We start from the raw sequence: 26,744 nt of genomic DNA on the forward strand, positions 1-26,744 counted from the left end.
CAAGCAGAGAACACTTCACTTATCAGCTCTGTGAATTCTCGGCTTGAATCTCTCCAAGCTGATTTAGCGAAGGAGAGTGCCTTAAAGGAAGATCTTGCCCGCAAAGCCTCAACAATTGAAGTTCAGAAGGCGCAGTTGGCTCAGGATGAAAAGGAAATCTCATTATTGAAGACTGAGCATGCAGTATTCAAAAGCTGTGCTGGGGATGTCAAGGATATGCTTACCAACCTTCTTGGTGCTCATGATCCTATCCTTACTCTCACTATCCGGAATCATCTGACTTCAAAACTTCTTCCTGCCCTTGCAATGTTACATGAAATGAAGGGTGTTTCGGAGAGTTTCGTACCTCCAAAACAAGGGGGAGAAGGTGCTCAACCGAAGGAAACTGGGCAAACTGAGACCGAAACTTCTCAACCGAAAGTCACAGTTAAAACCGAACCGAAGGGTAATGAAGCTTCGGGTTCCGGGAACAAAGAAAAGAAGAAGGGGATTGATGATGAAAGTGATGAAGAAGAAGAAGAGACTATTGCTGAGGGCCTAAAACGAAAGAAGAGGGACAGAGAGTTGGATGAAACCTTAAGGGTTGCGAGGGAGGCTGAAGAAAGGGAAAGGAGGAACAAGGAAGAACAAGATGCCTTAAACTGCAAGAAGGCCTTGTTTCCTCTCTGGACAAAAGAGACACTGATCAATGAGGAAATAGAGTTTCCAAGCGTCTACTGGCTGGAACCTGTCGCTTCTTTTGATTGTGATAATTCAAAGGATTCACAGTTCGATATGCCGATAACACGAAAGGCATTCACATTTCATTGTTTTGATTCGACTGTTGAAGTTCCTTTCCCTCATCCGAAAGTTGATCGTGAACTAATTGATTTTTATTTGAAGTTCGGTCAGCCTCAGTACTTGACGTGGAGTACACAGAAGATTGTTACTGTCAAGGTACTAAAACCATCGCCTGCCGGGAAATTCATAAATGTTAGTTTCAAAATCACCCGAGGATCAGCAAACTCGGTGTCGGTTATTTCCCTGGCAGACCTTCCAAATTTGAATCCTCATGATTGGATCCTGTTGTTTAACATTCTTCTCACCAATCCAAAAGAATATGAGCCAATCCTGGATCATTTGAAGAGGATGTTGGCCTCTTACATCCATGAGGTTGCTGCTATGGATCAGGAGATAGCGAAAGTGATGAATAAGAAACCGACTGTAAAGCCAACAACGAAACCAGGAGATGTGAATAAAATGAGGATGGGCCAAATTGACTCTACACATCTAACTGTAATGTTCACAAGAGGCGAAACCAATCGTTTTCTGTTCGCTCTTGTTGATAAACATTTGTTCTCAACAGTCTGCTTAGAGCACATTATCAATATCATCCATCGGTGCAAGCAGAACTCTGAGGCAGATAAGAAGAACTTCATTGACATGCTTCGGTGGTACATTACTTTTCATCATCATCTATTGGCCATTATACCGAAGGTGTTCAAGACCATCAATAAGTCTTCTATAGCTCAACCGAACTGAGCTTTCGGCTCCATTGACGCAAAGGGGGAGATTGTTGGGTATTATTGTGTTGCGTCATGGGCTTGTTTTGTATATGCGGATTGGGTCTGTCCATCCGTGATTATCTAGTAGGGTTAGACTATAAATAGTGCATGCATGTATGCATTAGATACGATATTGATTATCATTATTATTTCTTTGTAACCCTAAACACCTCTACAGTCGAAGTTCTTAATCGAGCTCTTCTGAGGTGTTAAAGTTTTAATCATACGACATCTTTAAAGCTAATATTATGTTCATAATTACGTCCTTAATTGTTTACCTGCATAGAATCTATCGATCCTACTAGAACTTTGTTCTAACATACACTCTTTTCTGTGTCGTAAACTTATGATGCGTATTTACGACACACATTTCGTGTCAAGGAAGGCCCTTTCATAAAGGAAGATGACACACATTTTTGTGTTGTAACCTTGCGATGCGTATTTGTGGCACGCAATGTGTATCATTAAATCCACTGTTATAAATGAATGCGACGCGCATTTGCATGTCATAAAATTCAGCCGCCAAATAATGATACGCATTTACGATATACATTTACAACGTGCAATTACGTATAATACAGAAAAACAAGTATAATACCAAACGTTCAATTTCACCTAAATGTGAAACAAGTTATTAAAACATTGTATGTATACTTCATGTCAAAGAGGATGCTCCCTAACATTTCTCATGTACAATTAACAAAAACATTGTACACCACATGTCAAAAGACGATGTTACCTAAGATTTCACTGTTATATTTTTTTGGATACAAAATATCACAGATAAATGAAGCCTCTTACAAAAATCGACCATTCTTCACATCTTTCATCTATGTAACGAACTTTGCTACCCCCGACCTAAGAAAAAAAATTTATATAATGTTTTAGTTATAAAAAAAATGATCATATCTTTAACAGTGAGTAGAATGATATATTCAAAAAATAAACATAAAATGTAAATTCTCCTTTCCTGTTAGGTCATTGTACTTTCAAATAAATGAAAGTACATTGTTATTTACTGCATAAAACCTACTATATAAGAGTAGGATGTTATATTCAATAAATAAACATAAAATGTAAATTATCCTTTATTATTTGAGCATTGTACTTTCAAATAAATGAAAGTATGTTGCTATTTCATACATATAACCTAATATTTCAATTATAATTGTGAGAGTAGGATGATATACTCAAAAAATAACCATAAAACGATCCTTTTTTCAATTCCTTTCCTATTCAATTAAAGTAGTGAAAGTAGAATGTTATACTTACATTGTCATTGACCAACTATTCAATTCCTTCCTCAACTATCTCCTTCATGAACTTTAACATGTAGTAGCCATATTCAATAGCTCTGGGCTAAACTAGACACTACACAATTACATATAAATGATCATTTCAACATTTTTGAAAGTAATAAATTCTGAACTTTTCATTCAGAGAATGAAAAAACTACCAATACAACAGATAAAGTCTGGTCCGTTCCAGCCAAACATGCCCAAACTGATCAGGATAGAACATGATTTTTATGTGCATCACTGAACATTATGGGTTGCTAATGGACCCCCTCGGTGCACTTTTTTCCTGATAAAATCTATTAAATACTTTGAAAGTTTTCTAGTATGGATTCATTGTAAGGTTAAATTTTGAAATCTGCTAAATGCTTTGTGTTATCCAATCTTTATTAATGTGAGGAAAAGGAGAAACATAATGAAATATGTATTATTAGGTCAGAGCATCAAATAACTAGGTGTGTCAACCAACTTAGTATGTGTCTAATTGCATTTTTGACCTTCACAATAAACTCCTCTTCAAGTGGAATTGGTAGTAAAGCTTTTCCTTGTAAAATTGTTTCCATCATAAATTGAATGTTTTCATCTATTACATAAAGGTAAAAAGTAATTAAGATCCAATTTTCTAAAAAAATAAAAATATATAAAGTAGTAAATTGGTAAATTAAATCTCAATAATCTTTATGTTTATACATGTTAGCAACCTGAACAAATCCACATTGCTTGCCTACATGTATCTTAGGCATTATGTTAATACATTTTTAGCTATATTTTTGTTAAATGTATAGATATTTGATACTTATTGAGTTAAATTGTATATTGCAACCAAAAAGGAAGCTCTTGAAGAAAAAGGATTGAAACTGACAAAATCTGGAACCTGGAAGGACTAGAGATGAAGCTGAGAGCTTAAAAGAAGAGAAAATCATGCAAAAAACAAATCCTACAACGTGACTTTAAAAGTACCATTATGTGGCATCAAGAAATATTTCGATGATATACGAAAAATAGAAGCTCACGATGTGTGCTATTACTCTTCACATCGTGAGAAACATCTTCCAAAAGATTAGTACATGCGGAAGCAAGTTTCCTTGTTGAATAAGGATATATACTGAACTCAAGTCATGATACCCTATTGTGGTGATTTTAAAAACTATAAACATTGATAGATATATCGACTTTATGGGGGATTAGAGAGTTATTCTAGAGTTCTAAGTCGATTTTTGGGACTGAAAACAGCAGAAAACAACCCTTGAAAGGAGAAGACGATTGGAGTATTAGAGAATTGAAGATTGTAGCAAGAATTCTCATCACACATTTAGTTTGTATTAGATTGATCATGTCTAGTCTACATTCTTATGTGTTTATGTGTAGTAGCTAAATCATTAAGCTTTCATTTAGTGTAGATAAACCCTAATACTATGTGTTAGTTTCTTGTTTTGCATGGAATTTATGAAGTTGGCTTAGTTTGTGTTTGATTTATCATTACCTAGCATGTTAAATTTCTAATCTTTATTGCTTTGATTCAATTTAAGTGTAGTTGAATGACCATTTTGATTGCATGAACTTGATTACCTAATAGTTTATGATCATTAAACTGCAAGAGCTAGGATTGGCGAAATCTTAGACTAGAGAATAAAGGTAATAACTTTATCTGTGTTGAAGAACATAATTTGATCTTAATTGTGTTTGGTTATTTTTCTTGATCATAAATAGTAATCTTAGATATATCTCACATAGCCCAATTATCTTTAATAACTAATTATGTGTTTACTTATGTATGATCATTACATAGTAGTTCATGAATTTGTGAAAACATTAAGAGATAGGATGAAGACTGCTAATAATATTTATATTGGTAACCAACTGAATTAATCCATGTTTAGAAACTATCCATAGGAAAAAGTGGGATTCGAAGATAAATAGAAGTGTCTTCGTAATCTTGATAACAATCCTTTTAGTTAAGTTGTTTGCTAGCTTTTATTAGTCAAATTAATTTGAACGTGCAAAATCAGATAATACCCCCTTTTTAGTTGTTGTTCTTAGATTAATTTTTAGTAGTTATTTTATAGCTAAATTCTGTTCCCTTTGTTCGACACCCAACTTAATTTACTATACTATAAACAGACTAGGTATACTGCCTATAAGTGCATTATTGGATAAGTTAGTTAGGTTTATAAATTTAAAACTGATAATATATATAAGGGATGGTTTACTTGAGATTCTAAAAAAATAGAGATCTTGAGATTCAATATCAACCAAATATTTCTCATTTGTAGCTTTAATGCTCCAGCATACCGACATCAACGTGGTATTCCTAATCATAAATGATTATATGTGAGAGATGTATAATCATATACAATTAAACATGTTTTTACATATATGCCTAATCATAAATGATTATAAATATATGTCTATTCACAGATTGGGTAATCATATATGATTATGGTGATTGGTGGTAGAAGAGGTGGTGGTGGCAGAGGTGGTGGAGACGGTTGTGGTGGTGGGGAAGGTGGCGAGGGGGGGGGGAGGAACGGACAATGCTAAAAAAACTTTTATGATTATAACTCTGCCGCCACACCGGTGTGCAGGATCGCTATAACAGTAAATGAAAAATATGTGACCGATGTTGAATCTCAAGATCTCCATTCGCACACACACACACACATACACACACACACACACACACACACACACATATATATATATATATATATATAGGTAAAGTTTAATAGAGAACAATTATTAATCAAGGAACCGATGAAGCAATCTAAAACGTCGAATTTAAAGCGATCAACGGTAAAATGGTTGTATACTTTTACAATAGACGAACATGCACCAGACCATAACAAAATCCACTTCATTTTTTCTGTTTAATTTTTTTAGGCCATGTTTTTTTATCGAAAAAAACGAATATACCGTTGTTCATGATTTTTCGTCCTCTTTCCATAGAGATCCATATTGATATACAAAAAAATGATTTTTTTTAAAAAAAAATTCACTTCATTTCTTTGTTTTTGGAAAAGTTAAGGTCTTTTTTTATCGAAAAAATTTAAGAAATATATCAAATTTCATATTTTTTGGTACATTTTTAAACGTATATTCATATTGATATAAAAAAAACATAAATAAATAAATAAATAAATGAATAACGAAATATCAGTACATATTCACAATGTGAATAATAGTAAGTCAAATTCACATTATGAATATTAAAACTAAAATATTTACAGTTTAGACTCACAAGGTTAATCTAAACTAATCGAGTTTTTTTTTTAAATTTTTTAATTGATAATGATGTTTATTAATAGAGGACAAAAAAATGAGATTTTTGGTATAATTAATTTTTTGGATAAAAATAAACTTAAATATTGAAACAAAACAACAAAACAAAGTGAGTTTTTTTTTCGAAAAAAAAATTTGTTTTTTATATATCGACATACATCATTATGAAAAGAGGACGAAAAATCGTGAACAACGATATACTCAGTTTTTTTTCGATAAAAAATGTTGCTTAAAAAAGAATTTAAACAACAAAAAAAGAGGTGGGTTTTATTATATAATCTGATGTATGTGCGTCCAATATACAATTATACATCCATTCCTTTGACCGTTGATCGCTTTAAATTTCAACGTTCAGGATTGTTTCATTGGTTCATCGTTAATGATGGTTCTCTATTGAAATAACCATTTATATATATATATATATATATATATATATATATATATATATATATATATATATATATATATATATATATATATATATATATATATATACAGAGAGAGAGAGAGAGAGAGAGAGAGAGAAAGAGAGAGAGAGCCAAGTTCTTTTGAGAACCAAAAGATTTAGGAGAACTTGCGAACTCATAATGAGCTCATCATTTTTCAACACCAAAAACACTAATCTTCTCCAAATGGTGCGTCTAAGCCATATCTAGGCTCAAAAAAACAAAGATTTGAAGAATGTTTTTTTTTTGGTTTTTTTTTGTATGACTGTTGATGAGCACAATCAGCAGTTGTACGGACTGCTGATGAGCATAATCAACAGTCATATGGACTGCAGATGAGCACAATCAGCAGTCATATGGACTATTGATTTCTCATCAACATTCCATATGGCTGCTAATTGTGTTCATCAGCAGTCCATATGACTGCTGATAAGCTGATAAGCACAATCAACAGTCATATGGACTGCTGATTATTCATCAACAGTCCTTATGACTGCTGATTGTGCTCATCAACAGTCCATATGACTGCTGATTGTGCTCATCAGCAGTCCATACAGCTACTAACTGTACATACATGGATGCCATGGGAACCCCCACATGGTCTTAGCTAACCAAAGAAAATATCATACAAGCTAAACATGCAAACATACTAGGATGCCACGGAAACATTTCAAGGACTTATACCAAATGCCATGGGAACCCCCTCATGGTCTTAATCTACTGCTAGGGGAACCCCCCGGGGTCTTCAAGGAAAATGTCATATCAACATAACACATAATCAATCTAACAATCCACATATCATATAATGGTCCGGCATTGGTGCCTTAGACCTATTGGTATGGTGAGGAGACTCACCTCTCAAGAAATGCTTAACTGATAAGGTAAGTCCCAACTCGCAGCTCCAACTCAACTGCCTATAATCACAATGTGACTAACTTTGTCAAAATCCCAAAATACCAAAAATACCCTCAAAGTCAAACTTGGTCAACCCTGGTCAAAGTCAAAGTCAACAGTCAAGGTCAACAGTCCATGTTGACCCAACTCGCCGAGTGCATCTAGCAACTCGTCGAGTTCCTTTAGTGTTCAGAAAACCAGGAAAACCGTAGCCAACTCGCCAAGTTATCTCATCAACTCTCCGAGTTCGCTTAGTATCCAGAAAGCAGGAAAACTCGATCCAACTCGTCGAGTTGACAGGGAAACTCGTCGATTTTTCCCTGCCTTAACATATTGAGCCCTTCCAGTTGAATCTAAAGCCGCAAACTACAGATCCAGTCCCTTAGGGCTGAAATACCACGTAAAGTTGCTAACTTTACGTGCATTCAAGGCCTCAAGATGTTAAAACACTAAAACTAAGTTTAATATAAGGCTTAGGGCACGGAGGAGGGCCAAGACTAGATAAAGTGGGCAACTTTAAGTCCATGGAGGCCTAGAGGTGTCCAGATCTGAAATCCTTTTCTCATGACAAGTTCAAATCCGACAATGACTCCATTATGCACCAAAAGTGACCATATACTTTCATAAGTGGAGATATAAGCAATAAAAGGTCAAGGTATCAACTTTATACCTCAAGATGGTTGCCAAAACAGAGTAGATGTCAGATCTAGTGCTTCTCCCTTTACTCCAACCTCTTCAAGCTCCAAGTTCCTTCACAATCACTTCAAAATCACTCTCTAAGACTCACACACACACTCAAGGAGGTATAAGGCTCGAACTAGGGTTTCTATGGACTGTAAGGACGATGTCGGAGGCCACAAATGAGCCATAAGTTCTTTATATAGGGTGCAAAACCCGAAAAATTAGGGTTTTCATTTCCAGCATCTACTCGTCGAGTTTGGGGCCTTCCAACTCGTCGAGTGGACCCTTCATCCAACGTCCATAATGATCCCTACTCGACGAGTTGGAGCTCCCCAACGCGTCGAGTCCCAGTCCAAAACCCTAAATGTTAGAGAAATAAGTTTTACCTGAAACAAGCGTTACAAATCTCCCCCACTTGAAGTAGTCTTCGTCCTCGAAGTCTGTGATGCAAACAAATCCGAGTAGTGGTCTCGCATCTCATCTTTCAGCTCCCATGTCCATTCGGAGCCTCTTCGGTGCTGCCATTGCACCATCACCAACTTCACTTCCTTGGTACGAAGGACCTTAGTCTTCTTATCCAGAACCACAACGAGCCTCTCAAGGTAGTTCAGGCTCTCATCCACCTGAATGTCATCAAGAGAAATAACAGCAGCCTCGTCTGTGACACACTTCCGAAGCTGAGACACATGGAAGGTGTTGTGTATCTGGCTAAGCTCGTCCGGCAGATCCAAACAATAAGCCACCTTGCCCAATCGGGTAGAAATCCTGAACGGGCCAATATATCGGGGTCCTAACTTGCCCCTCTTCCGAAACTTGATGACTCATTTCCATGACGACACTTTCAGCAAAACAAAGTTCCCCACCTGAAACTCGAGATCCGATCGGCGCCGGTCAGCATAGATTTTCTGACGGCTCTGCATGACTTGCAGCCTGTCGCGTACCTTCTGAATCAACTTGGTAGTCTTGAGCACCACCTCGGTGCGGCCCATGAATCGATGCCCTACCTCAGCCAAGCAAATCGGAGTTCTACACCTCCAACCATAAAACATCTCAAACGGTGGTCGGTCTATACTAGCATGATAACTATTGTTATATGAAAACTCTGCTAGTGGGAGGTATGTATCCCAACTCCCTCCGAAGTCCAATACGCATTCCCGCTTCACATCCTCGAGCATCTGAATCGTCCGCTCTCTCTGGCCGTCTATCTGGGGGTGGTATGCAGTGCTAAAGTGCAACTGTGTGCACAGTTCCTCATGGAACTTCTTCCAGAATCTGGAGGTGATTCGAACATCACGGTCCGAGACCACCGATACTAGCACTCCGTGCCTGACCACCACCTCTCGTACATAGATATCTGCCAATTTCTCAGCGGAAACACTCTCGGGGATCGGAATAAAATGGGCACTCTTCGTCAATCTATCCACGATGACCCAAACGGAGTCCACACCCCTCGCCGTCCTCGGTAACTTCGTGATGAAGTCCATGGTGATATCTTCCCATTTCCACATAGGAATGGGTAACGACTGAACCTTACCGTGAGGCCTCTGATGTTCAGCCTTGACCTTCCTGCAGGTCAAGCACCGCTCCATGAACCATGCAATCTTCCGCTTCATGCAGGGCCACCAGTAACTCAACCTCAGATCCCTATACATCTTTGTGGCCCCAGGTGAATAGAGAACTTGGAGTTGTGTGCCTCCACCAAGATCTTCTATCTCAATCCACTGTAACGGTACCTACACCCCGCCACACTGTGTCAGAAGACCTCTACTATCCCGAACAAACAAGGGAATCTGACCTTGAATCCGCTCTATCTTCCAGTTCTCTTTCTTCAAACCCTCCACCTGGGCCTCGCTGATAATATCCAACAATGGAGAAATCAGTGTCATCATTAAACAAACGTCCCTAATCGGAGCAGTAGCCGCCTTGCGGCTCAAAGCATCGGCCACCACATTGGCCTTCCCTGGGTGGTACAAGATTTCGCAATCATAATCCTTCAGTACATCCAACCACCTCCTCTTTCGCATGTTCAGGTTCTGCTGATCCATCAAATACTTCAAACTTTTATGATCAGTAAAGATGGTGAACCGAACTCCGTACAAGTAATGCCTCAAAAATTTGAGGGCAAATACCACTGCCGCCAATTTTAGGCCGTGAGTGGGGTAGTTCTCCTCATGAGGCTTCATCTGCTTCGAGGCGCACATGCCCCCTCTGCATTAAAACAACGCCTAACCCTGTGATAGACGCATCACAATACACCACCAAGTCCTTTAACCCATCAGGTAGTACTAAAATCGAGGCCTCACATAACCTCTAGCTCAAGGTCTCGAAAGTTAACTACTGGTCCGGGCCCCACCGAAAAGTCACATTCTTCTTGGTATAGCTGGTCAAAGGCACCGCAATATTGGAGAAATCCTGAATGAATCTTTGATAGTACCCCGCTAGAGCCATGAAGCTACGAATCTCAGACGCATTCTTTGTTACTTCCCACCACATCACTGCCTCAATCTTGGCTGGATCAGCCAAAATACCCTCTTGGTTGATGATCTGCCCTAAAAAACTGCACCTCTCGTAACCAAAAATCACATTTTGAGAACTAGGCATAAAGCCTTTCCGTCCTCAGTGTCTCCAATACCTCCCTTAGATGTTGCCATGCTGCTCCTTGGTCTTAGAATAGACCAAAATATCGTCGGTAAACACGATCACAAACCGATCCAATATCGGTCTACACACCATGTTCATGAGATCCATCAACGCTGCTGGGCCATTGGTGAGCCCGAATGGCATCACCAGAAACTCGTAGTGCCCATACCGAGTCCTGAAACCTGTCTTCGGTATATCCTCATCCCTAATCCTCATCTGATGGTACCCCGACCGAAGATCAATCTTGAAAAACCAAGATGCACCCTGCAGCTGATCGAACAAATCATCGATCCTCGGGAGCGGATAACGGTTTTTCACCGTTAACTTGTTCAGATCGCGATAATCAATACACATCCTGTGTGACCTGTCCTTCTTCTTCACGAACAGGATCGGTGCTCTCCATGGTGAACTGCTCGGACGAATAAACCATCAGTATTGCAGCTCCTGATGCTACGTAGACAGCTCCTGCATCTCGGATGAAGCTAGCCGGTACGGTGCCTTAGCTATCGGAGTGGCACCCGACACCAAATCAATGCGAAACTCTACTTGCCTCTCCGGAGGCAACCTAGGAAATTCCTCGGGAAAGACATCCCTGAAATCCTGTTAAATCAGTACACTGCCCAAATCTGTCGGGGTCTCAACCCTCGTATCCGAGATGTATGCCAAAAATCCCGAACAACCCTGATGGAGAAGTCTCCTAGCCCTCGCAGCTGAATAGAGGATTGGCCCATGCGAGGCCCTCTCCCCATAAATAACTAGTTTTCCCCCACTTGGGGTTCGAACTCTCACCAACTGGCGCTCGCAATCTATCATGGCCCCATTGGCCCCCAACCAGTCCATGCCGATGATTACCTTTAGCCCTCGCAATGGTATAGGAACCAAATCAACACGGAACCTCTCCCCAAACACATTCAAGACACAGTCCCGATATACCCTCGCAGCACTCACGGTGCGGTAATCCGCAATATGAACCTCAAGCGGGGAATCCAAAGTTCCTGAAGCATCCCGGAACTTCTTTCTAAGCGCAAGAGATACAAACGATCGGGTAGCTCCCGAATCGAACAGAACATGAGCCGACATACCATTGACCATAAAGTTCCCTATACAGGAGCAGATATATATATATATATATATATATATATATATATATATATATATATATATATATATATACATATATATATATATAGATATATAAGCAATACAAATCAATATCAAGCAGGAAAAATAAAATACGTACCAACCACGACGTCTGGCGCTGCCCAAGCCTCCTCGGTAGTCAATTGAAATGCGCGACTCTTCACCGTAGGAGTATCCGCCTTAGCAGGGCGGCCATTAGTGATCCTCATTTTGGCGGGCGCATGCGCCACCACCGCTCCTCCTCCACCCTGCAACCTCGGGCAATCAGCCTTTTTATGGCCAGTCTGGTTGCAGTGGAAACAAATCAAGCCCTTCTTGGGGCAATCCTTGCTCACGTGGCTCGGCTGACCACACATATAACAGACCGGGCCCGACACCCGGCAAACCCCACCATGCGATCTCCCACATTTGGCACACCAGCCACGGCCCTGCTGGCCCCTACTGGAAGAATCAGAGGTCTTAGGATTTTTAGCCTGACCTACAGCTGTATGAACCTGCTCTGGCTTCCGCTTAGTGCGAAGCTCCAACTCCATCTCCTGCTCGTAGGCCTTCTCCACCCTTTCATTCAGGGTTTTGCACCCCTTAAAGCTCACGAACTCACGGATATCATCCCTCAGCATGGAATGATACCTCGTCCTCTTCATGTCCTCATCCGCAACATATTATGGGATCAACAGTGCTCACTCCCGAAACGTGGCGGTGATCTCCACCACAGTCTTGGTGGTCTGCTGGAGCTCCTGGAACTCCTTCACTAACCGTTGCACCTCAAAAAAATGGTGCAAACTCCATATCAAAGTGCCTGACAAACTCTTCCCACGACATCTCAGCCACACCGGCTAATCCCACCTGGCTAGTCACCTCCTCCCACCAGTCCTTGGCTCGGTCCCTCAACAGACATGAGGCAAACCCCACTTTTTCCGCCTCGGGGCAAAAGCGCGTATGTTGGGCATTCTCCATGTCTGCCACCCATCGTTGACTAGCTATGGGTTCCATGAAGCCAAGAACTCAGGCGCTCCTCACGCCTTGAACTCCTGGAACGAGGGAGTTCGGGCCCCGACCTGGCCCGCAGCAATCTCGGCTCGAAAAGACCTGATCCGATCCTCCATGACTTCATCATCCCTTCCTTGATTGTCCCAAAAATCATTGGGTTAGAGTCAAGGATGCCCCTCGTAACCTGGGCTACAGTAAGCTCGTGCAGCCTCTCATCAATGGGATCGGTACCGTCGGCCGACCCGGATCCGGATCCTGATCCCCTACTCCATGACGTGTCACCACCATCCTGATCTGAAATACCATATGACAGAATGATCAAGATATCTGTAACATCCCAAAATTTAAGACCAAAAATTTCATTTTTAATTAAGTTATTCTAAAACCAACAATATAAAAACATTCATAACAACATCCCATGTCAAAACCCAAGTGTCAATAATCAAAACATGTTATCGTAAAACAATATCAGAGTGTAATCTCAAAGATCTCATGTGCGGAAAATCATAGTGTGATGCGCTGCGATCGAGCCGACTCCTTTCCTTTGAAAACTAAGTACCTGAAACCAAAACTGTAAACCGTAAGCACGAAGCTTTGTGAGTTCCCCCAACATACCACATACCATACAACATATACATTGACAAGCATATCTAGGTGCTGGCCTCCACTTCGGTCTGTTTCAACCAGATAACTACCTAGCATATCTGGGTGCTGGCCTCTCCTTCGGTCTGTTTCCACCAGATAACTGCCTAGCATATATGGGTGTTGGCCTCCCCTTCGGTATGTTTCAAGCAGATAAATGCCTAGCATATCTGGGTGCTGGCCTCCTCTTCGGTCTGTTTCAACTGGATAACGGGGATTATTTCACCCCTACCACTACCACATAATAACATAGCATAACATACAGGAATATACTGTCAGGCATATCTGGGTGCCCGACCTACCCCTTCGGTCTCTATCAACCGGATACTGGGTCTATTTCACCCTTACCACTACCACATAATAACATAACACTTGTAACACCCAGAATCAGAAAGACCAAGAAAGGAGAGGAAACCCTAAGTCAAAGGGGGGTCAACTCGTCGAGTCCATGGATGAACACGACGAGTCGGAGCGGGTTCCGTGTCAAAGATTAAGTGACCGACTCGGCGAGTCTGTTCTGGGTTTGGAAACCCTAATTCCGGGACTTGGTGCCCTATTTGAGCATCTTATTCTCTTCCCTAGGGTTCATTTACAGCCTCTCTCATCCAGAACCCAAAACCCTAGCCACCCAACTCCATTTCTTGAGCATTGTGAAGATAAAGGTTGTTTTGTGGTACATTTCTTGGAGGATTGGAGGCAAGGAACGAGGAGGAGAGTTTAGATCCAGCATCTACTTCAGTTTGACAGTTAATAGAAGGTAACAAGTTGTTACCTTGAGCATTCATTTGATAGATCTCTTCATCTTGAGTTTCATGGCCTTTTCTAGCACATTTGTGGCTAGTGCTTGCATGAGGCACAATCCGAAGTTTGCAACTTTGGATTTGGACTCCTCAAGGTCCCTAATGCATTAAAGTCTCAAGCTTTTAAGACTTGAAGCCCTCCTCCATAGTAAAACCCTTCCTTGTAGCTTAGTTTTGGTCCCTGGGAACTATTCACACGTAAAGGTTGCAACTTTACGTGGAAAGCATGCTCTAGGAGGTTAGATCTACCTTTGGGAGAAGCTGTTTGACTTAGAAATCGTCTGAATAGAATGGGACATAGAGGGACTCGGCGAGTCAGTCTGCCTTCTTCCCCTAAAACCCTTCCGTTAAAGGGTATGAGTTGAGTTGGTATGGGACTCAGTCAGTATGGGTCCATGGCGGGCATGAAGATCATAGTACTCGACGAGTTCGAGGAGGAACTCATCGAGTCCAAGACAATCTCCTTAGTTATGAAGATGAACTCGACGAGTTGCTCATACAACTCGGCGAGTCATGGTCAAGACATTCATACGATGATGATGAACTCTGATGAGAGAAAAACTTAGACACACTTGAACAAATGTTAGAACAAGCGGATTGCAGAATATTTAATCTCAAAGGATCTAAAAGCTCAACAATAATATTAATAAGTTAGAGTTAGATAGTTAGAGAATTAGTTGCGGAAAGTAAAGAAATAGAAATGACAACAATTATTATATCAAGTATACACATAAGTTGATTCATAACAAGGAATGCATTCAAACCGAGTTAATAAGGAAGATCAAACTTAGTGATTTAGTCACGAAAGACTTGCTCAGGAGAGAGGTTATAATCAGTAGTATTCTAGCAAGATTTAAGAGTAAGAAGTGGTGCGTAGTAAGATAGAGAGATAGAAAAGATAACTTCAGAGAAGTGTATTCAGAATAGATCGATGCGTAAGTTATTCGTATTGAATACAAGAGAATGAGCTCTATTTATAGAGACTCATGAAGTACACTAGATTACATCTCTAAGAGTAGCCATGCAAGGCATACTGGACAACAGAGAGTATTATAATAAAGACAAGTAAAGTAATCTAGTTAAGTGACTGCGGTAGGTAGACTCCGGACGCAGTTGCTGATGAAGGAGCTTGACTGCGGGTGCTGGATGGCTGCGGTAGCTGAAGAGGTTGCGGTAGCTAAAGTTCAAGAGGGTCACTTTTTATGATTCAACAATTTCCCCCTAAGTGACCTCTTTAACTTTTGTTCAGCTATCAAGTTTGAGAAACTTGATCAGGATCCACCAAAACTTCCTGATGTTTTCCAGCCAAGTGATTCTCCTTAAGATCTCGAACTTGACTTCTGCGGTAGTGTGCTTTGATCTTTCAACTGCGGTCCGACAGATGTTAGGTTGCTTCTTGGTGAGGCGATGCATGGCAGTCATAGGAATGAAATATTTGACATTATCGATCTTCCTTTTGAAAATGACTCCAAGCTCAGGAAAGTTGGTTGCGCCTAAGGATCTTTCTTGATAGCCTTCGGTAGGCATTGGTGCATGGTCCAGTGGTGGCATATCAAATTTCTTGGAAATGATGGGGTAGATGTCTGCGTCGATCTTGGCAAAATCACAGACCGTTTCCTTCAAAAAGGTGTTAGCCCTTTCAAGCGCAATCTTCATTTTCTGGTGCTTCTCTGACTTGTTCTGGAATACCTTGGAAATGAGAAAGATTTCTTCCGGATTCATACAAGGGAAGTCTGCTTGGGTGCGGACATAGTCATGTTCCCTTCTAGTGAGGGTATACTGGATGTAGTCAGCCTTCATGAACTTCCGAATCTTGTAGTTCTTGACTGCGGATGGTCTATCGTTAGACCATACTTTCTCAATGGAAGAGGCATGCTTAGCATGAAAAAGACTAAGTCTCTCAAATTCCATTGGCAGTCTTTTGTGATCTGGAAGGCTGCGGTCGAATTGCTCAAATACTGTGAAGTATTTGGCATTTGGAGATATTGGGACATCCCAGTAGCCATCAGTAGGGGGTTCAGCATAGGTGAGGTGGGGTCTGTAATCTTCGTCTAGCAGTCTGCAGTGAGGATTGATCCAAGAGTTTATCAAGGATTCTTCCATCATAGTATCAAAACCGCATTCTCTCCATATGAGCTCTGCAAGTTTGGCTGCCTTCCAATCTTGTTTCCTTTGGGTTGTGGTAGGAGAGTCATTTGAGCTTGGAGAGGACATTTGCTCAGCCAGGTTTTTGAAGTGGGAGGAGTCTCTGGTTTCTCCGGAGTGACCTTCTCTTGCGGTGGAGTTTTATGAGGTGGAGTATGGTGAGATGGTTGCGGTGAGGGTTGTGGTGTAGGAATTTTTTCTGTGATGATGGGGGGGCTCTGATGTTGTGAGATGGAATGATTGGAGTGATGGACTTCATCTTCACTTCGATGGACTTCGTCTTCACTTCCCCCTCTTGAGGAACGCAACGGAGGAGCTTCCTCAAGCCATTTTCTAAGGCCATCAACCTTGGCAAAAACTTCTTCAAATTGAGCTTTAAGGGCATCGGCCAACTGTTGATTATTGGGAATGGTGGGGTTGAAGAGCAGGCGATGAATTTCCTTGGTGAGCTGAAGAATCTCGGGACCATGGAAGTTAGAGGACAGGGATCGTTGCGGTCTATTGATCGTGGCTTGAAGAACTGAGATAGTGGACTCATACGCAGTGTGAGTCTCAGCTATCAGTTTTTGAGACTGTGTGGCTTGATCCGCAATGGCTACTTGGAGATCCTTTTTGATTGCGGTCACCTTAGAGATGAGGCGTTCCACAGCAGCCATGAAGTCCTTGTGATCTACTTTGCGGTTGTTGTCAAGGGACCGGAACCCCATTTCAACTTTGAGAGAAATTCTCTCAGCAGCCAAGCGCTCACGTGTTTCCAGGCGTTCTATACGTTCGATCAGTGACTGTGGTCCGGGAGTGTCTTCTGGTTGCGGTTGGGTTGGCTTGACCGCATCTAATATTTGATCGACTTTGGCTTGTAAGCTCAGAAATTCTTTCCTGGTGACAACATTCTTCTTTTTTTTTTCTTCTCTTTGGGTTTGGAAGTTGAATGGTGAGAACCACTAGATTCCTCTTCATCGAACATCATGAGGTCATCATCAGAAGGACTGGGCTTATTTACCTCCTGAATGTCTTCATCATCAAGACCGAAGGTGGGAGCAGAACTGACTTCTATTGCGGTTCCTTCGTCTTCTGATTCATGAACTGTTGGAGTTGGAATTGGATTTGGAGTTGGAGTTACTCTGGAGGTACCTGTACCTTCACCTGTTGCTTGGGCTTTAAGAATTGTTTCAGCCATCTCGGTCATCCAGTCTTGAACCTTTTGAATGGTGGCTACGGTATTGGCATTGTTGATTGCATCTGCCCAATACTTTGCCACTGACTGGATTTCTTGCTCCTTCTGTTGTTGTTGCTTGATCTGTTGCTCCTTGCGGGCTTGGAATGCCCTTCTAAAAGCGGCATATTTCTTTATTTCTGACTCGGTTACCAGAGTGTAGCGTAACCATGAGTCGTTTGATTCATCTCCGTCAAATCCTTGGAAACGCACCGCAGTGTCCTTCGGGTCCACGGATCCTTGCACATTTGTGCTCACCGTGCCTAAACCACCTGCTGCGGATGTAAGCAGAGTAGGATTTCCTGAGCTTCCTTGGTCTCCTTGACCTGTGGTCAAGTTTGGCCTCGGCTCAGTTCTGACATGGGCGGAAGAACTGCCCTGCGATTGGGAAGGTGTTTGAAGTGTTTGGGAGACGTTCAAAAGGATGGAGCGCAACTCCTCAGGTGAAAAGAAATGCAGTCGGGAAGCCTTGGAGACCTTAGGGCGAGTACCAGTGTCATCCTCGTGGGAGTGAACTGGGGGGGAGTCTCCACGATGTGGTGAATCAGACTCACTTTCTGAGTCTGATTGGAAAATGATAGTGGTGTTGAATGGGTCTGCGGCCACCCCAAGGACTACTGGAGCCTTTTGAGAGGCTTCAGTATCGGTCCGGTCACGCATTTGGCCAGAGGTATCGGTTTTTCTTTTCTTAAGGATAGCAATTGGTTGCCCATCCTCATCAGAATCACTATCAGGTGTGGTTGCGGTTGGTTTGATTTTACGTTTCTTGGTGGTTGCAGTTCGTTTGGGAGCATCCTTCTTGGGTGTTCTTTGTTTCTTCTTGGTGGCCAATTGCTTTCTTCTTTGAGAAAGATTGGAAAGATTAGTGGCAGAAGGGACTGCGGTACTTTCATGGTTAATGGTTGCGCATGGGTCTTGAAGAGGCGGGGTAGGAGGGTGTGGGGCAATACCTTCCGTAGCCTCAATGTGATCTGAGACATCAGCAGTCTCAAGACCAAGTGTGGAAAGAATGTGGGTAGGGAGTCTTCGAATTGATCCAAAAACAGTTTGATCAGAAGAAGGATTGTACCTTTTGAGATCCTTGGTGACAAAGAAATCGATGTCACTGCCCATGTCGATTCCTGCATCTGCATGAAGGTCTGAAATGCAGAGTGACCAGAACCTTACAAAGGTGAGCTCGGTTGGGTTCTCCCTTGGGTTCTCCTTGGGAATGTATTGAAGAAAGTCGTCCCATAAGATCTGCTCGTAGTTTACATCGTGTCCTGTGAATATACTCCATACCAACTCTAGAAGCTTCAGTCCCATATTGTCTGTGCCTCCGGTTCTACCGGATAGACTACGGATGATGAAATGACAAACAAATTGCCAGACCGCAGGCAGTTGGTTTTTCTTGAATTCCCCAATTCCCCTTATCTTTTTCTGATAACCCATTTGGTAAAGGGCTGAAGTAACGTCCGCCATGGATGGGGAGAAGATCTTGATGGAGGGATGAACAAGAAGGTTAATGGCAGAAAGAAATTTTTCTTTGGATAGAATGACCAAAGAATCATCAATCAGGTTAAGGTGAACTTCTTGAGGGTTTTGGATTGGGCGATAAGCTGAGAATGCACATTTGAAAAGGGTTTAGATTTGGACAACATCTGTGAAAGCATCAAAGGGGCCAAACAGGGGATGATTCTTCAGAAACTTACTCATCAGCTTGATAGGAGCATTATAGGATGGATGATCTTCGAACACTGCTCTGAAGTTGCTTGAAGCAATCGTGGGAGAGTCTGAACCAGTAGGGTTCACTAATCCTGAAGCCTTGGATTGTTTCTTGGATGCATCGGATTTCACCATAGTAGGATCTTGAGAGAAAGAGTAGAAAAACAGAGTTCTTGAAGGATTTGAGAGGGAAAGTTCAATTTTCAGAAAGCGTAAAGTGATTTTGGGAAGAAGACAGGTTTATAAAGGGATGAAATTTTTACCCTAGGTAAAAAAAAGAATAAGGTAAAACGTCGTTTGGAGGGAATCTTTTGAATCGGAGATTAAATCTTAGCCACATAAAATCAAACGGTTTAAAAAAGATTTTAGAGATTTGCCAAAAGAGGGTTTGCATTTAATGAAAAGTCAGAAGGACATCATCACGTCAGGTGATCGTGGGGTGAGGGGAAAGGAAGTTGTAACGGATGGGACGTTCTGGGTAAGCGGAAAAGACAAATTAAGGATGTGATTATGGAAAAACGTTCTTTTTGTCATCATACCTAAAAATAGGTCTGACACAAGGCTTATTCAGAAAGAGAATGAGACAGTTTCTCAAGGGAATGTTTTTTGTTATTTAATGTTTTATTTAATGAAGGATCATTAAATAGCACACAAAAGATTCAAGGATTGATGAAACAGTTGAGAAATTATCAACGTGATTGCGGAGGAAAACTTCATTGCAGATGACCAGGTGTCATTGCGGATGACCAGATGTCATTGCGGATGGGTAGATTTATGACTGCAGTAGAAGAGACTGAGAAGAGCACTTGTACAAAAGTTAGAATAACAAACAATAAGGACCCATGAAAAATAAGTATGATATATGGTTGCGGTACCTAGACTGCGGTACCAAAACCATCTATTGTAAGTAACTTTCAGTTAGAACCGCAACGGAGACCAAGGATGGTCTGCGGTATCTAACAATTCAAAAAGAATTGTGGGTCTGGATTCATCATTCCTAACATTTGCGGGAAGGTGTTAAGCTTTGTCGAGTCGAGCGCTTTTGTGAATACATCAGCAATCTCATCATGAGAATGGACAAAGATGAGTTCAATGTTACCTTTCAAGATGTGGTCTTTGATGAAGTGATACCGTAGTTCAATATGCTTAGTCTTGGAGTGCTTAATTGGATTCTGAGAAATAGCAATAGCACTTTCAGAGTCACAATAGATCGGTATCCGCAGCATTCTATATCCATAGTCCAATAGTTGAGTTTTCATCCAAAGGACTTGAGAACAACAGCTGGCTGCGGCCACATACTCAGCTTCTGCGGTAGACAGAGATACACAACTTTGTTTCCTTGAAGACCAGCTGACGAGTCTTTCACCCAGAAATTGACATCCACCTGAAGTGCTTTTTCTATCTAGTTTGCATCCGGCATGATCCGCATCTGTGAATGCTTGAAGGCTGAAATCGTTGCCTGCGGGGTATCATAAACCAAGAGACTTGCTTCCTTTCAGATACCGTAGTATCTGTTTGGCTGCGGTCATATGTGACACTTTTGGGTCAGCCTGATACCTTGCACATACACAGTTGCAAAGACAATGTCTGGCCTGCTTGCGGTGAGGTACATTAAAGAGCCTATGATACCTCTATAAGTCTTGTGATCCACAGATTCGCCTGAGGGATCAGCAGAGATCTTATAACGAAGGCCATGGGGACCTTAGCCGAAGAACAGTTGTCCATAGAATATTTCTTTAACAGTTCAGTGGTGTATTTCTCTTGATGAATGAATATCCCTTGCGCAACTTGTTTCACTTGAAGTCCTAAAAAGAAGTTAATCTCTCTATTCATGCTCATTTTGAACTTGTTGGTCATGAGCTTGGAAAATTCGTCCACCATTCCTTGATCAGTCGATCCAAAGATGATATCATCCACATATATTTGTACAAGCATAAGGTGATTACCATTTGCTTTTCTAAATAACGTGGGGTGAATCACTCCTCTCTTGTACCCGGATGAGACAAGGAATTCAGAAAGTGTCTCATACCATGCTCGTGGGGCTTGCTTCAGACCGTAGACTGCTTTTTCAAGCTTGTAGCAGTGGTCTGGGAATTCAACATTTTCAAAACCTGGAGGTTGCTGAAGATAAACCTCTTCTTTTAATTCCCCATTGAGAAAAGCACTCTTAACGTCCATTTGGTGTACGTTCACGTTCTTGTGAGCTGCGTATGCTAGAAAGATCCGGATAGCTTCCATGCGTGCTACCGGAGCATACGTTTCATCGTAGTCAATGCCTTCAAGTTGACTATACCATTTTGCAACTAGCCTTGCCTTGTTTCTGACTACCGCACTAGATTCATCCAGCTTGTTTTTGAACACCCATCTAGTGCCAACAATAGAGTGACCACGTGGCTTCGGAACGAGCTGCCAAACTTTGTTTCTTTGAAATTCTTCTAGCTCTTCTTGCATTGCAGCTATCCAGTCAGGTTCAAGCAATGCTTCTTTGATCGTTCTCGGCTCTACCGAGGACATAAATGTTGCGTAGTGGCAATGATCAGATAGGTCCTTGGAAGATCGAGTCTGGATACCTGCGGATGGGTTGCCAATGATTTGACCTGGTGGGTGGTCCTTCGTGCATACGTGTAGACGGGGCTGCAGATGATCAGCAGCTGCGGTAGAGGGAATATCTTGAATATCAGGAGAGTCTGCGGTTGGAGATGGCAGTTCCCCCTGGACTTGAGAACATCCTGCTGAGTCATCTTGGTTTGTTGACACGAGAATGGAGTTTTCTTGAACAGTTGGGAGATGTTCCCCCTGGATTGGTGATGGGAGTTCCTCTGGAACCTGAGAAGGTTCCCCCCGGACTGCGGATGGAAGAGTGATAATCCTTGGATCGGTTCTCGTGTCAATGTTCTCTATGAGTTCATCATCCGAATCCGAAGATACGTTTGATGGTAATGATTCTCTCCGGATAGGAACTTGAGCAGCATCAAGTACTGGAACCTCGACGGTTGTTGCTAGATCCGGAGTAGAGCTTTCCCCCTCAACCAGAGAGGTGGAAGTATTGAGAGATGCTACTTCAGATAGAGTTGGTCCAGAAACATCAGTGTGTTGTTGTTGAGTTGCGGGTGACACAAGAACTTGGGATAGTTTTTCCGTTTCAACAGGATCGAAAAGATCATCATAATTGACTTCAACTAGATTTAAAGGACCTGAAGAGGCAGGAATATCGCTTTCCATGATTGCGGTGGTTTCAGTTGATGGAGGGGCGGTGCGGATATGAGAATCATCAAATTTCACATCGAAGCTTTCAATGATCAGCCTTGTACGTCTGATGAGCACTCGATAAGCAACCTTGTTAGTGGAATAACCAAGGAAGATGCCTTCATCAGACTTCGGTGCAAACTTGTTAAGCAGATCTCGGTTGTTGATCATGAAACATCTACACCCAAAGATATGAAAGAAGCGAACATTTGGCTTGTGGTTGTTAAGGCCTTCATATGGTGTTTTATTGAGGCGTTTGCACACAATACTTCGGTTTTGGAAAAAGCATGCGGTTGCTACAGCTTCAGCCTAGAAGTAGAGAGGAAGGTGTGCGAAGTTGAGCATGGATCTGGCTGCTTCTACTAGTGTGTGGTTCCTTCTCTCTACTACTCCATTTTGTTGTGGTGTGTAGGGAGCTGAGAAGTTGTGAGAGATGCCCTTGGACACCAAGAAACTGTTGAGAAGATGATTAGTGAAATCGGTTCCATTATCACTGCGGATCCTTCTTACTGGAAGCTTGATCTGAAGTTCGATCTCTTTGATGAAGTTGATGAAAATCTGTGGTGTTTCTAACTTGAGTCTGAGGAAGAAGACCCATGTGAAGCGTGTAAAGTCATCTAGTATAACCAGTATGTACTTCTTGTGATGGAGACTGGCTACGGTTGATGGACCGCAGAGATCAATGTGCAATAGCTCCAGTGGTTCAGAAATTAAAGAATCCATTACCAGAGGGTGACTTGCTTTGGACTGTTTACCACATTCACAAGCCGGAGAGAGAGTATCGTTGCTGAATTTGAGAATAGGGAGACCTCTGACTAGTTCTCCTGTGACCAAGTTGTTGATGTACCTGAAGTTGAGATGAGCTAGCTTGCGGTGCCATAGCCAGCTGACTTCGGATACGGCTTTGGATAGGAAGCACAACTGCGGTCGACCAATGATCAGAGAGACATCCAAAGGATAGATGGTACATTCGGATCGGGATTTGATCAGACACGTTTTCCTATCACTTGTCATTACGTAGCAAAATTGATCATCAAATTCAACTCGATGTCCTGCTTTACATAGTTGGCCAACACTGATGAGATTGTGTTTAAGGCTTTCTACATAAGCAACCTTCTGAATAGAAAAGTTCCCCGTAATGAGAACACCGTAACCTCGGATGATTCCATTCGCATTGTTGCCGAATGTAACATTTCCACCATTGCATATTGGCCTGAAATCCCGAAGGTATTCTAACCTTCCGGTCATGTGCAAGGAGCAGGCACTGTCAATTAACCATTCTTCTTCTTGTTCCTCTTTGCACAAAGCCTGAGAATTACACGGTTAGTTTAGGCATCCAAACTAGTTTGGAGCCTGGGCCAATTGGTGAATTTTTGAAAGATGCATGGACCGGGGTTGCAGGGACGGGTCTCTTGTCAACTTTTATTCCTAGACCTGGGTGTTTGAGCAGATTTGAAGTGTTGTATTTTGAAAAAGTACGAGGTTTCTGATTCTGACTAGATTTGTCATAGGATAAATCCTTTTGACAACTACACTGACATTTACAAAAAGAGATTTTGTCATTTGATCTGACACTATGCTTGGTCAGTAGTCTATAGGATGAATTGGACTTGTTACCGGTCCGAGGTTGGTGATCCCTGACATGTAAGTTGTTGGATTTTGAAACAATTTGTTTTTGAAAAGGTTTAGCACGTGCAAATCTTTGAGTCGTTTTTGGTGGATTTGGTAGGATACCTTTCCATTTGTTGAAATTTTGACGTGACTTTAAAAGTGTTGGAATGGGTAAAATACCTTTCCATTTAGCATCATTTGAGGAATAGACCTGAAAACCATTGTTTCGAAAAGACTGAACACCCTTTTGGGTTGTGTCAGAAGAAGTAGGAATGACTTTTGAAGCTGGACTTTCCTTTTTGTTTGTTTTCTTGATGGGAGAGTTTTTTGAAAAGTAGTGTGAGAAAACAAATTTTTCTGGACTCTTGGACTTTGGAAATCTGACATGTTTCTTATTTTTTGAAAAAGTTTGTCTATTTGTGCCTCGAGATCTAATTTTCTCTTTGAAAGCTTTTTTAGCTAAGGATTTTGGTGAACCGCAATCATTGTTGTTCAACTGCGGTTTCCTGGAATTTCTAGAATGATTTTGAAAACGTGGGCTTGAGTCATCCGGACTTGAAGATTTTGGGGTTTGTGAGCATTGACCCACTTCAAAGTTCTCTATAGGTAATTCATGATGAATCGCCTGAAGGGTCACAGTTACTTTTACTGAGGAATGCGGTAGTGAAGATTTGACTACTGCAGAGTAAGTCTTAGTTGGGACTTCAGTGGGAAGTTTGTGGGACTTTTGACTACAGTGTGAGATACTGCGGTCTGAGGACAGAGATGGAAAGTCTTTCGAGACTTCGGGGCCCTCAATGACAATTTCTTCATCAACGACGGATGAGGTTTGAGAATTTGGGTAAATAGTGCCACAGATAGGAATTTGATCACATGTGTGACCCGAAACCTCAGGCACAATTTCCTCAATGACATAATTATTGCTTAGACTATGTAGTTTACCGAAGTGAGTTTTGATGTCTTCGGGAAAGGTCTTGTCATTGACTGGGAAATGAAATTCTCGGTCTGGAGGGACATACAGTCTGTCTTTATTGAACCGGGGTGAGGAATCCATTGCGGTAGGATATCCATTCGACCAACCCCAATTGTATGTATTGTCCACGGTTCCATTGTTTACCAAATTTTCAATAGCTTCACTTTCATTAAACAATTTTTCAATTAAGAGATTTAAGCGTACAATTTCACTCTGAGCTAAATCTCTCTGGTTCAAAGCTATCTCTAATTGGGTTTCACTCAACATTCTTGCATCTTTTTCTAACTCTAGGTCCTTTTCTAACATAGCCATTTTGAGTCTTTTGTTATCAAGTCGTCCTCTCACGTGGAACATCTCTTGGGACGCAATGTTCTTCTCATCTAAGGCTTTGTTATAGTCTGTAAGGACGGCAGCACAAGAGTCATTAAGATCATCTATGTAGGGCTGACAGTCATGCATGCTATAGTTTAGAGTTTGGATCATAAGTTTTTCCTGTTCGACGATGCTTAGAGTTCCATCCTTTGGCATGTAGCAGTAGTTCTTTTCCAGCTTTGTAGACCCATCATCATCCACAGTTGCCAGCATGCAGATTTTCCCTTTTCCTTTGATACTGCTGATGGCTTCATCTTCGTCTCCGGATGACCAAACTTGATGGTCTCTTTTGACATGGGCTACGTATGCCCTTGCCTTTTTCTTATTTTCCAACTCTTGAGCCATTCTAAGGTAGAATGCTCTGTCTTTTTCTACATTGGCCTTACAATCTCTTGCAAAGTTATTCTCTTTGTTGCATTTGTGACAAATTACAACATCAGTTTTGTCTTCTGAGGGAGTACCGGAGTCAGTGGTTTGAGGAGACTGCAGTACCTCCTTTGGTTGATTATTTTGAGATTGCGGTGGTGGATGAGAACTTTTGGAATATCGAGGATGGTTATTCTGGGAACCGAAGTTACAGTTGAATGGAGGTTTGTTGAACTGTTGATTCTTGCGGAAGGAAGAAGGTGGTAGACGGTTGAACTGTTGGCTAACCAGAGGAATAGCCTTCTGAAATTCTTCTTCATCTTCATACTCTGAGTCAGCTTCGTATGACTGCGGTGGAGTGTCATACGAGGGAGAGTAGAGTGACTGCGGTGGGGCTTGTGCTATGAGAGCAAGTGGTCCTCCGAAGTCAGCACAGTCTTTGAGTACGGTGGATTCTTGCGCTTACAACTCTCCATAGATCTTGTAGAGTGACAAAGTGTGAATCTTTCTATCGCCCTGGACTATCATCTTAGCCGTAGTCCAATGTCTTCCCAAACCATTAAGAAACTGAAGATTTGTTTCATGGTTACTGCGGATGGTGCCCGCATTGGATAACTTGGTGACTATCAGGTTGAACCTTTTGAAGGAATCTTCCAAGCTTTCGCCAGTATGAGCTTTGAAGTTGTTGAACTCATTGAGTGTGGTAGTAAGCTTCTTGTCTTGTGCTTGTTCTGAGCCTTCGTACAAATTCTTGAGAACTTCC

Source organism: Lactuca virosa, chromosome 6 (assembly GCF_052849685.1).
Source record: "Lactuca virosa cultivar CGN04683 chromosome 6, Lactuca_virosa_CGN04683_v6, whole genome shotgun sequence".
NCBI classification, from domain to species: Eukaryota; Viridiplantae; Streptophyta; class Magnoliopsida; order Asterales; family Asteraceae; genus Lactuca; species Lactuca virosa.